General features: G+C 47.3%; 1 protein-coding gene across 2 annotated transcripts in view; it reads left to right on the forward strand.

Annotated features, from left to right (window-relative positions):
* Positions 1-203: 203 nt before the first annotated feature.
* PIK3R5 (phosphoinositide-3-kinase regulatory subunit 5) overlaps positions 204-12,912 on the forward strand; it is a 74,639-nt gene continuing 61,930 nt past the window's right edge. The window contains exon 1 of one of the 2 annotated variants that reach the window (XM_079134363.1): positions 204-625. The gene's annotated coding sequence lies outside the window, so the exon portion shown is untranslated. The remainder of the gene's footprint in view (positions 626-12,912) is intronic. The other variant, XM_079134362.1, reaches the window with a different exon arrangement.

Below are 12,912 nucleotides of genomic sequence, written 5' to 3' on the forward strand. Positions count from 1 at the left end.
CGGGCACTGTAAGGGTTAAGAGCACCCAAAGAAAATAGAAGTAGTAGGAGGAAGTGGGGCACTGGGTCGTAGTGAGAGAAGGAAGCAGCTCGTCGGAGCTTCCTCTTTCTCCTCCTTCCCCGAAGCCCCCACCCCAAGCCTCCCCCCTGCTCCGCCCACCCCTCCTGCGAGGCACGAAAGGCGCTTCCACCCGCCAGGCCGAACCTCACCTTACTCCTGGGGGGTCCTGTTGCTCGGCGCTGGCGTCTCTCGGGCCACGGCCGCACACCGGCCAGGGTTTGTTCGTGGCGCTGGCAGGAGGACTTCGAGCCGCAGCTGCTTTACAGATGCTCTGTGGGCTCCGGGCCGTAAGTCCTCAGATGCCCAGGCCAAACCCGCACTTGGCTGACACTGCCCAGCCACCAGATGGCAGGAGAGGCTGGCGAGGCGGCTAGTGCCTCCCCGGCCCCGCCCCCGAACCAGTCCCGCCCACGTGGCCCCGCCCCCAAACCACCCGATTTGCAGAGACTTGGCAGAGGCTGGGACTTGCCGCCCGGCTCCAGCCGTGGCGTGGTGGTCCGGAGGGTTCCTCAAGTTGCAGGGAGTCGCCGCTGGAGAGGGGCTCGGCGCCCGGCGGGGACTACAGGTGTGTGGTTGGGCGGCGGAGGGCAGGAGTGGAGGGCACGCGTGGTAGCTCACCGCAGAGCCAGAGTAGGTTGGGGACCACCAGGGAGCAGTGGGCTCTGAGAGCTGGTGCTGCAGCGAGTAACCTGTACAGAGATTGCTGTTGTAAACCGGAGGATAAGTCCCTGTCGGGGTCACTGGGTCGCAAACCCACGTTGCAGATAATTCCAGAGACAGAAGTGGCATCCTGGGACAGTTCACCGTAATCTAAATAGCTAATGCTGGATGCCTTTGTGTGACTAAATGCGTCCGCAACTCCTGCCTTGGTCACAGAGCTCCATGTGTCCAGGGGGTCAAGGAGCCTGCCCTGCTGGGCCCGGGAACTCTCTGGGTGACTGTTGGCATCAGAGGTCCTTTTCCATAGGACCTGGGAGTTGTGGAAGTGCTTGCCTAAGGCGTATGGGTCGAGCCTCGGGCTTTCCCTTGCTAGTGAGCATGGGCCTCCAAACAGCGACTGCTGCTCCAGAGAACTGCATGCTTTGAGCTGTCAGAGGGGTCCATGTTTCCGCACTGGCTGTACCTGCGTGACTTTGTGTCTGTGTGCGTGCGTATTGGCCCATCCCAGGCAGGGTAAAAGCTCAAGAAGTTCAGGACAGTAGGAGGAAGGAGGTTGTTCAGAGGGAAAAGGAAGGCGCGATGAAAGCGGCAGGATGTGGTATAGAGTGAGTTAAGCCTCCAGCAGAGAGGCGGGGTGGGTTTGGGCAAAAAGAGGGCCAAAAGTAGGCCAAGTCAGCCTTGAAGAAGGTCTTTTCTGGATCCATTCTCTTCCTCTCTTCAGTGGGCTGCTCTGTCATCTCACCCACACTCTTTTCTCCTGTGCTCTGGATCACCTGACCTGGTAAGGCTCAGGTTCCCAGAGCTGAGGTGTCTCCTGGAGTGTTTGTTAAAACAGATTCTCCAGGACCCAGCAGCAGCTGGGCTTTTCAGGGGTGGAGCATGTAGAATCTGTATTTTTCCAAAAAAATTTTAATAAGTTCCTTACTCGATGAGGTTGGAGCCATTGCTTGGGAATCATGTGTGATATGGGGAAAAAAAGATCCGCGTTCTAGCCAGGTGCACCTACCTGTGTGAACTATAGCATCTTACTACCCCTCTGCTGTCCTCAGTCTCCTTATCTGTAAAACAGGCTCTAATAGTGATGTACAGAACCGTGGGGAAAATTAGAGGAGACAGGTGTGTTGAGAACAGATGCACCTGGGAAATGCTCCACAGATACTCCTAGAACAAGAGTAGGCAGCATGGGCTTGGCGGTATGTGTCCTCAGGAGTCCACAGGACAAAGAAGACAGGGTGCTCAAGCTCTCTTTCTGTTTCAGGATGCCCCCTGCCCGCTGCCTTTTGAAGCATAGCTAGTCAGGACTATGGGGCAAGAAGGCTCTGGGTCTTTATTTGCTTGTCCTCATTGGGTTTTTCCCCCCTCTTCTTCAGCTTAGCAGGGGATAATTCATTATTTCCCCTCCCCAAACTGCAGTGGAAGCAGACCACCTTTACTGCCTTGCTTCCCTTTCCTCCCTTCCCCACAGCACTGCATTTTGTTTCTTTCAGGAATACTAGGCTGGATGCTAACTGGTGGTACAGGGCATCAAGCACATTGGGGGTTGATGGTGTTGAAAGATGAGAAGGGAGAGCTTGAGGCTGTGGAGGAGGCTGGCTGTCAGAGGCTGCTGCACCGTCCTGGGTTAGTCATTGATCAGTGGCCAAGTGGGGTGAGGAGGAGGGCAAGGGGCCTTTTAACCTGCGCGGCTTACAGTGTGGAAGCTCCAGCCTGGATTTAGCTGAGCACTCAAACTGAGCTGACTTGGCCTTGGTTCAGAGAGGTTCACTGCCAGGGCTGAGCTGATCAGACCTATGGGACACAGTGATCCAGAACTTTTGGATCTCAGCTGGTGGACTGAAAACCTAAATCAGTTTCTTTCTTTCTTCCTTCCTTTTTTTTTCGTGCTGAGCATCCATCCCAGGGCTTCATATATGCTAGGCAAGAGCTCTACCACTGAGCGATAGCCCCAGCTCAGCCCTATGAATCAGTTTTTTAAGAGAGGAAATTTCTACAGGAACATAATATAGTGATCGCCAGCAGGTCAGGGGAGAGGTGGTTAGTTTGATTTCTGAGCTTCTGGCCTAGATGGGAGAGTTGGAAGTAAGAGTCCATCTGACTTTTTCCCAAGGAGGAGATGATACACTCCCATAGGAAACATATATTACATATTAGGATATTCAAGGTGCATCTTACCGGCTGTGACATCTTACAATTATAATAACACTATTCCTTGATGGCATACAAATAATGACGCATCTTAAAACTGATTGTGTCTTCATAGATTCTGTTAAGTACAATGTATATTTTACAGATTTGGGGGTATGTTTTAGATGTCCACAGGTACATACAGAATTATGCCATTCTCATATTTTGAACATGTAAATTTTTCTAGTAGTTCTACCTCCTAAGCACCAACATTTTCATTTTATCCAGTTTTCAAAAATGTTTTACTATATCCAATTTAAAAGGAAATCTTTTTACAAAGTACTACCTGCCTTTATAAGTATAGCACATTGGGTCTGATTTAATCATTTCTTGACAATTTTATCAAATGGTTCTAACCTGCCATTCTCTTTTGTACCCTGTATCTGCTGAGGACACATTTTCTACTCTTTCTCTTTTATCCTTCTTTGTGTCCTTTCACCTTTTGGCTATGATTTTATGGTGCTGGGCACCATGCTAAGTACATCATGTCTTTTAATCTTCACAGCCTCACTCTAAGATAGCTATAGCTATAGTTCCCATTTTATAGATGAGAAAACTGAGGGCCAAGCCACTCAGAAAGTGCCAGAGCTGGGCTGACTCTGGTATCTGCTCTCTTCCAGAGATGAGCAAGCTGTAGTGGCAGCCTGTATGTGTCTGTGGTTATCAAGTACATGCCTTGCACTTCTGGGGCATAAACTGTGGCCATCTACAGGTGGTTTTTGTTTGTTTTTTTTGCTTCTAGGCTACTAACTAGGTTCTGGGTAACTGAGATTATCCGTTAAATGACTTGAATAAGTGAACTGTAGCTGTAGGAAGGTATGACAGTAGGAGTGGGAAAAAATTGCTGACTTTCATGGCGCAGAGAAGATTGGTCTTTCATGAGTCTACCAGATTTATAGTTGGCTACCAGTTGCTGGGCTATTTATTAATTTTTGGTGCCAGGGATTGAACCCAGGGGCACTTAACTACTCAGTCACATCCCAGCCCTTTTTTATTTTTTTTTTATATTTTATTTTGAGACAGGGTCTCATTAAGTTGTTTAGGGTCTTGCTAAGTTGCTGAGGCTGGCCTTGAGTTTGTGATCCTTCTGCCTCATCCTCCCAAGTCTCTGGGATTACAGTTGTGCACCATTGTGCCCTGCGACTCTAGGCTTTAGTTAGACATCAGTGGAACTCCTGCCTCCCCAGCTGCTATAGTAGTGGAAGCTAACAAACTGTGTGAATTGTTTATCAGCTGAAAACCCTGCAGAGCTGCCATTGCCCTTCAGTGAAGGCCCCATTAGCACGACCACCAATGCCTCCTGCCACCTAGCCCAGGTCCACCCTTTCTGCTTCCTCTTCTGAAGATTGGGTAGACTCTCTGTCTTTGCGAACGCTATTCTGCCTCCCCAGGTTCCTTTTCCCTTCTCCTATCTGCCGAATGAGCTGCAAATGTTCTCCTTTGATGCTCCAGCTGCACCTTAAGTCTTCCCCAACCCCTCCCCGATTCTCACCTCACAGCAGTAAGCTTGTGTGTCTCCCCCACAATAGCACTGATTGGCCTCCAGGACTGACCAGTGACTTGGCAAGTTATGGTCTGCCCACTTGAGGCATCTGACGCTCACATTATCATCAAGCTGTCACCACCAATCTCTCCAGGATCTCAAAGGCAAGAAGTCCATCCATTCACACCCACAGTGGAAGATGCCTGGATGCAGGATGTGGGGGACAGTGGGGTGGGGTCACCAGGGAGTGGTGTGCTTTTCATTTTCATGTCCTCCAGAGTCTTCTTGTTGCTGTTGTTGACCTAGGCAAATGAACTTGTGTGGTTTCTTTGTAGGGGGCAGGGCTGGGTGTGAGGGCTGAAGGAGGCTTCTAGGCTTCTGCCTCACATGAAATCAGGGGGCTCTGCTTCTGCCTGATTCCTCTACTCCTAGCCATGCGACCACAGCTGAGTCTGTGCCCCTTCCGGTGCCTGTTTCCTCATCTATATAATGGAAATGTGGCCCTCAGTACTTTCTGTGCCCCTGCCTAACATCTCATGTTCAAATCCTTTGCTTGGCCATTTTGTATCAAGCACCTTCTGTGTGCCAGGCATGGACTAAGCTCCGGGGACACCGAGCAAGACTGCCATTGTTTCTGCTCTCATAGGAATGACAGTCTCATCATCAAGACATCAACACGCAAATCATGTAATGCAATCATGAGAATTGAGGGGTGCTGTGAGATTATGGAAAGGGAGTCTAATACAATTTGTGGGGTAAGGAAAAATCCCCTGAAAATGGAGTTTGAGTTGAAACTTGACAGATATGAAATAAAAGAAAATAGTAATGACAGTAATCATACTGTGCAGCAGACACTCATTTAAGGCTCTTCGGGTGCTCTCTTGTGCTTTCTGTTCAACAAACTCGGGTATTTGGGCTTCCTCTCCTATGAGAATTAAATGACACCTGAGCTAGCGATCACCTTGTTCTGTGTCCGGCATGGACCAGGGACTCATTCCCTGCCCTTCTCTCTCTGTATACTTCAAGTTCCAACTTATGAAAATTAAAGTTAAATACCATTATGGGGAAGCTCCTTTTTCCTTTTTGGTGTTCATCTCCAGAGAGCACATCCCACTCAGGATTCTATGCATTTTTGCACCTCTATCAAAGCTGAGGGAGTTCCCATTCATGGAAGATTCTACCCTACTATGGGCCGCGTTTTCATTCTGTCCCTCTTAAGAGCTGCTGTTTTTTAGGGCTCAGAAACCCCACTCTTGTGGGGCATGGTGGTGTGCACCTATAATCCTAGTGGCTCCAGAGGCTGAAACAAGACTGCAAATTTAAAGCCAGCCTCAGCAACTTAGTGAGGCCCTGAGCAACTCAGTGAGATCCTGTCTCTAAATAAAATATATAAAAGGGTTGAGGATGTGATTCAGTGGTTTAGTGCCCCTGGGTTCAAACCCTGGTACCAAAACAAACAAACAAACAAACAAAAACCCAGCTCTTGAGTCCCTGTATCATCTGAGAAGTCATCTTTTTGTTTCCCACATCCTTTTTCTTCATCCAAAGCTGTTTTTCCAGAATCATGAAATCTGGGCAGATTTCAAACTGGGTGTTTGGTCTGAGCATTTGTTCCTGTGTGGTTCAGTGGTTTGGGCTCTTGTCAGGCAAATCTTCACAAAACCACTTCCACCCAACCTGGCCAAGGTGTTCATCCTTGTGTTTTTTTGGTGCCAGTTAGATCACATTTGCACCTACAGCTCTTCCAGAGAAATCTCAAATGCTCTCTAAATAGTGAGCCCCTTTGAAAAACTGATGGAATTGATGTATCACTAAGCACACAGGTACATGCAAACACACACACACACACACACACACACACACACACACACACACACTCACACACACAAGGACTCTCTCTTTCCCTCTCTCTTTTAAAATTTTGCATAAAATTCCAGAGTCTTGCAGATCTCAGCACTCCACCAAGGAACCTGGCTTAATAAGTTGTGTTCTAGAAAATATGATGTTCTCTATGCTTATTTCTTTGGATAACCCCCAGCACAACTTCACAGGAGAGGAAGCTGTTGTCAAGCAAGCTAGGGGTGGTGATGGATAATGAAAACTGTAGGGGACATCCCCAGTGACTCACTGGTGACAATTTGAGGTGGTGTGGTAAGGGGGCTGAGCTCCATGATTATACACCAAGCTACCACCATGTATGTATTTTCTGGATTTCTTATCAAGCTTTGAATTCACCCATTTGCAAGGTGATTACTGAATACTACTTTTGTGAGTGGGGTCCTAAAAAGAAACTCTTCTGTTTGTCCCCTAATCAGGGAACTAGATTTATGGTTAAGACTGAGAAAATGTGTTTGTGGGCATTTGCATGAATAGAAACAGTCTAGGAATCAGCAAGGTGGCCACTGCTCTTTTTTTGCCACACACATGTACAACTTCCCTTGTTCCCAGAGACTGACATAAGCTTGGGGCTTTGTTTTTCTGATGTGATCACAATTCGTTGGAAGTAAAGTGCTATGTCCGAAGGAAGTTTTCTTCTAATTTCTAAGGAACTTTGAAAGCATGAATGGGCTGGGCATGGTGGCACATGCCTGTAATCCCAGTGGCTCAGAGACTGAGGAAGGAAGATAACAAATTCAAGGCCAGTCTCAGCAGTTTAGTGAGGCCCCAAGCACCTCAGTGAGACGCTGTCTCAAAATAAAAAATAAAAAGGACTGGGGATGTGGCTTAATGGTTAAGCTCCCCCCTGGCTTAACCCCGCCCCCAAGGTGGTTAACCCCCCACAAAAAAAAAGCATGAATGGATGATAAATTTGTCAAATACGTTTTAAGCATCTACTAGGAAATGCTTTTATGCTTTCACCTGGCAGTAGATGTATGATCACATCATCATATCATCATCTTCATCACACTGAACTCTCCTTGCATTTCTGGAATGAACTCAGTTTGGTCTGAGCATTTTATTCACATATGCTAGGTATGATTTGCTGTGATTCTCTTTAGGATTTTTGCATCTATACTCATGTGTTATTCAGCTTTCCATCACCATAAGAAATACGTGAAACAACCTACTTATAAAGAAAAAAGGTTTGGCCCACAGTTTTGGAGGTTTTAATCTATGATCAATTGCCCCCATTGCTTTTGCTCTACCTCAAGTCAACATATCATGGTGGAAACATGTAGCCAAACAAAACTGCTCACCTCTTTTGGGAAGCAAAAGAGAGACAAAAGGGTCTGGGGTTCCACTATCCCCTTTGAGGTCATACTTTCTGTAACCTAAAGACCTCCTGTTAGACCCCACCTCTTAAAGTTCCACAACCTCCCAATAATACCAAGCTATGGATTAATCCTTTTATACAAGAGCCTTTGGGGGACTTTTATTTTATTTTATTTTTTTGCAGTACTGGGAATTGAACCCAGGGCCTTATGCTTGAAAGGCAAATACTCTACCAACTGAGCTATCTCCCCAGCCCGGGAGTTTTAAATTATAGAAACTCATAAGTGAGTTTGCTCTTGTCCTTTTTTGTGCTCCTATTGTCAGTGCATGCAGCTTTGCAAAACGATTTTGGACCCAACTCATCTTTTTTTTTTTTTTTTTTGGTGGTATTGGGGATTGAACCCAGGGCCTTGTACATGCTAGGCAAGTGCTCTACCACTGAGCTACAGTCTCAGCCTGACACAACTCCTCTTTACCTACACCCAAAGCAACTTATAGAGCAGGAGATGATCTGTTCCTTGAATGGTGGGAGAATGGCCCTGATGTTTGGATCTTCTGCTGCCAGATTCTTATCTTCACACCTCCAATACTTTCTTCTCTTCTCTTTCTCAGTCCTCCCGAATACACACCTATAGACCTCAGTGCTCCCAAGCTGACTTCTGAATCATCTTTGATTCTTGGCTTTTCAATAGTCGGCTCTTGAGTCCCATGAGTCCTCACTTCATGTGCTGTTGAGCTTATGGGAAGGCCCATTTCCATGCTGAGGGGGGCAGATTCCTTTGGAGTGCAGTTCAGTCCCAGATGTTGCCTCAGTGGGGATGCTGATCAACCAATCACATTTTACCCAGAGAAAGGTGACCAAGATGATATAATGTGAAATAATTAAAGAAGTGGAAATGTTTATTCTCTAAGGGGAGAAGTAACATCTGTCCTCGATGTTTGAAGGGCAGCATTCTTTGGAAGTAAATGCTATTCTCCGGAATGGAGAAGGGATCCATGAAGGGAAATGGAAAGGAAATTGACTTAGGCTCACTGTAAGGAAGATCCTAGAGAAATTCAGAGCAGATCTAATTGTGGTAGTGAGTTCTCCATTAGGGGAAATATTCAGGCAAAATACATGTCAGATAGTGTGGAATTGATAGCTGTGAGAATGGAGACTGAAATGACTCCTGTTCTCTAGCTCACAGCTCTGAGTCTGACCAACTGTGGAAAAGCTGATTGTTCTGAAAGCATAATTTAAATTTAAGTTCAGTGGCCCTGAATAAAGAAATCCCAAAGCCGGGCAGTTTTCTCAGAAATCTCACAGTCTTGCTTCAGAGTGTGTTCCCCCAGAGCAGAAGCACTTTGACTGTTAAAAAAAAAATATAACCATACATGGCAAGGGACCCTGGAGACCCACTGGTCCCAGATCCTCACTCACTTCCTAGACTGGAATCCTGGGCTTTGCTTGGTCTCTTGTTCTTGGTTCTTTCTGATACCTGGTGAAATAAACTAGTTGAGCCCTACTTCAGAGTTACCTTTCTTTGTGGATGTCCTGGGTAAACTCTCAGGATCCAACTACCCAACCTCCAGGTTGATCTGGAAATGAATGGCCTTTTGTTCATGGGGCTTTGGAGTCAGTGTTTCATAAGCCTTTGTATTTTGCATTCACTTCTGTACTGACATCTTGGGAGTTTCATTTTGAGAAAACTAGAAGCTCAGAGCTCTTGTTGGCCTGTTACTATACTTGAGAGAACACAGGAGGCTGTGGTGTGATGTCCAGGCTCAGGGAGGGAATAGGAGATGTGACCTCTAATCCTTGTCCCTAATTACCGCCTCATTTTTCTGAGCCTGTTACCTCCAGGACCAAACGAATTCTATGATCCTGGCCTCTGGGAAGTTTCCAAAGCCTGCTCTCTGGGAGCACCCTTGTAGGAGCTGCTCTGATGAACCGAGCAGAGAGGGGTCCTGCTCCTTCCCTCCTGGTGCCGCCCCCTGACCCATGACAGAACTCCCTGTGACTGTGAGTCCCTGTTCGGAGCACAGCGGCGGCAATCCCTCTCTTCAACCCACAGTTCTCTATTGGAGGGCTTCCTTGCAAGTCGCTGTGGCTTTTTGCTGGCATATTCCAATGGCCTCTGTCCAACCTGCATTTGATGCACTCTCACCTGAGTGGAGCTTTCCCTCTTACCATGCCCACTTCCTTTCCTCTGTTGGCTCCTCTTCTCACCATCCCTGGCTTTGCTTCTCCCCCTCAACCAGACCCTTACCTCCAAGGAAGGCTGGTTATTTTCACCTGGATGTCCCATTTCAATGCAAGCATACCAATGAGGCCTGACTCTCTCTGCAAGCCGGGCTTCCTCTGCAGACTTCCGCATTTCTGGTCTCTGCTGTATTGGGACTCCAGTCCTGAAAGCTCAGCCTCATCTCCAAGTCTGCCCTGCGTCTTCCTTGTTCTCCACTCTCTAGCCAGTTGCGATGGTGCTTCCTATAGCCATGGTTCTTGTGTTTCTCACTTCCTCATTGTTCTCTCTGCCATTCAGTTCAGCTCTCTTTACTGTACACCTGCAGCTGGGTCTTCAGGGCCAGAGGCTCTTCCTTGTTCCACTAGGAGATTCTTAGGGAGACTGTTAACATGCTCAGAAGACTCCTATGGCATCTCAGCACACAGGGGAAGTCCAGAGTCCTTGGTCTTGTGTTCAGGGTTCAAGTCCAACTCCATTCTCTGAGAATCTTCATCCTCTCTTCCAGCAGACTGCCTGACACAGTTTCCCTAAGACCTAACTTGTATTCTTGCATCTTACTCTCTTCTGATGAGGAAAACTTTCCAAGCATTTTGTTCAGCGTGGACTCCCCAGTGACTCACAAGGGACAGCCCCTGGAGGTATTCAGTCAGTATTTGCTGAATGAATGCCCACCTGATGGGACAGCCAGTATGGAGGACACCTGGGCCTTAGCCTTGGGTGGCTGATGATCTGGCAGACAGACTGGGCTGAGATCTTTGTGAGGTCTAATCTTTCTCTCCTCAGGGATTACACCCTCCAGATAGGTTTCTGGCCTTCTGTGGGCATCTGAAGGAACACAGACACCTACGTCTTTACTTTCTAGTAAGAGAACAAATTAGACAACCTCCTCTAGCTGCTTTGGACCCCGCAAGCCTCTACCAAGCCCCAGATGCTGAGACCCCGCCTCTCTTTGGGGATCCATTTTTTTACCACTCTTCAATTTACTCAGTGTTAAGACAAACAGTTCTCTAAGTCTGAGAGCAGGGGAAGCCCTAGGGAACCTCCCCCTGACAAGCCACTCCCTGTCTGGTGACAGCTTCTACCCAGGAGCCTGGGGAAGTGTTCTTGCAACACGGTGTTTACAAGGCCGAGGGGCTTCCTGTCCTGCCTGTCCCGCAGGCTGTGGAGCAATCAGGAGCTGTGTTTTCAGGGGGACAGTAATTGTTGGGGAGGGCATTTCTGGGGATTCTTTGAACATCATTGGGAGGGGGTGCAGTGACTGGCCTTTGACTCTGGAGGAGGTCAAGGAGATATAGAATACAGATTTTTAAATTGGAAGCAGATAAAGTATTACTAATAACTATGATTAATTTGCATATTATACTTTACATCTTATAAAAATGCAAAGCATTTTTCACAGATGTGGCCCTTCAGTTTAATGTGGAACCCTTTAGAACAAAGAAAGAAAGAAAAAAAGACTTAATTTTCTCACTTCAAGCAGGGGTTAGAGTAAGCAATAGAAGGTTCTTTATTTCCCCCTTTTCTTTCTTTTTCTTTTTCCTGGTTTTGAAAAGGAGTTATGCTCTGGAGAAGAAAAAGGGCTTTCTGCCGGAAGGAGTGAGCGGGGAAGGAACTCCCTAGAGAGAACCTTCCAATCTGATTTGGAGGTCCCCTGGATGGAGAGTGACACCCCTTTCCATGCTTATCTGATAAATGATACTAGCCTCCCTGCCTCCTCAGAGGGTTGTGGCAGCTGTGAGGCACCCACCTGTCGGTCTGGAACCATTGCCATGTCCCTCATAAGAAGATGATGTGTCCAGGGCCCTGGTGCACATGTCTGAAGAGGTGTTGGCAGGTTCTTCTTGGCAGGTGCCTTGGGGTCTCTTGGACTTGGGAGAGAAACATTCTCCATATTCCATTTCTATTTAGTAAATGGGTAATAAAAACATGGGGCCCACCCAACTGCAGACTTTTGAAGCTCTGAGGTTGATGTCTGTGGTACAGTCTTTCTCTGAGCCCATTGGAGAAAGAATGGGGAACTGCCCAACCACAGGGCTAGGGTACAGAGGCCTCTATGACAGTGACACATTAGCCATTATGTGAATATAGTGGTTTGTGTGAGGAGGTTTGCTACCAAGTGTCAAGAAGAAAAAAAAATTACTAGTAAGGGTGTGGCAGTTTAAAGAATTTGATAATAAAAATTTCCTTGAGGAAGGTGGAGGTCAGCGTGAAGGTGGAGGTGGGCGATGAGAGGGGGAGTTGAACAAGGCCTCGCCTTCTGTAGGTGTCAAGAACACACATTTCTGAACTCGTGAGGCTAAGCTCAGGCCCAAGGCAGATGAGGGGTTTGGGGGTTGGGTCAGAGATTGTTCTAGAAGGTACAAGTGGTGGAGACTTGTGGGAGCTGATGGAAGCAAGCCCTCAATTCTGGACCGTGTACTAAGGCAATGAATAAGGAAGGAGTTACCCACAATTCCCCATTCCTTTTATTTTTTCCCCCTTGGCTCAAAGCACCATGCTATCACAGTCTGACATTTTCCTCTGAGGTGGTGTAGCTGCTGGAGAACACCTCTTGTAGGTCAAGGCTCAGCCTTATGGGCTTCCTATCAAGGTTCTTCTCTAGGGGATGTGGAAGGTCTTGGGTTGGGGCCATGAGATTCATGGGACATTGGCTACAATTCCACTTTGGGTCCAGAACTCAGTTCCCTCAGAATCCCATCTGCTCTCCTCCCCACACCCATCCTGCATTTTCAAAGATGGGGGAATTGCTTCTCACTGGCTCTCTTACTCCTGAGGCCTGCTCAGTAGATGAAAGTGGGAACATTAATTCCACAAAATCTTTGGATCTTGTTTCAGGTGGGAAAGTTTTATAATGCCCATAATTTATTCTTCTGGTACCTTCTTAGTGACCAGTAGTAAGAGATGATCTCTAGTTTAGTAAAACAGAACTCCCTCGCCTTGAATGGCTTCAGTATTATCTAACCCAGTGTGCACCAATGTCAGGTATTTAAATAACGCAATCTTGGCTGCTGCTCCTTCTCCAGTAGGATACAGAGTGGTGCAATCTGTGTGCATAAAGTACACTGCCTCTTTGGAGGATGCCTGCAG

The sequence above is a fragment of the Sciurus vulgaris genome, assembly GCF_902686455.1.
Source record: "Sciurus vulgaris genome assembly, chromosome: 3".
Lineage (NCBI taxonomy): Eukaryota > Metazoa > Chordata > Mammalia > Rodentia > Sciuridae > Sciurus > Sciurus vulgaris.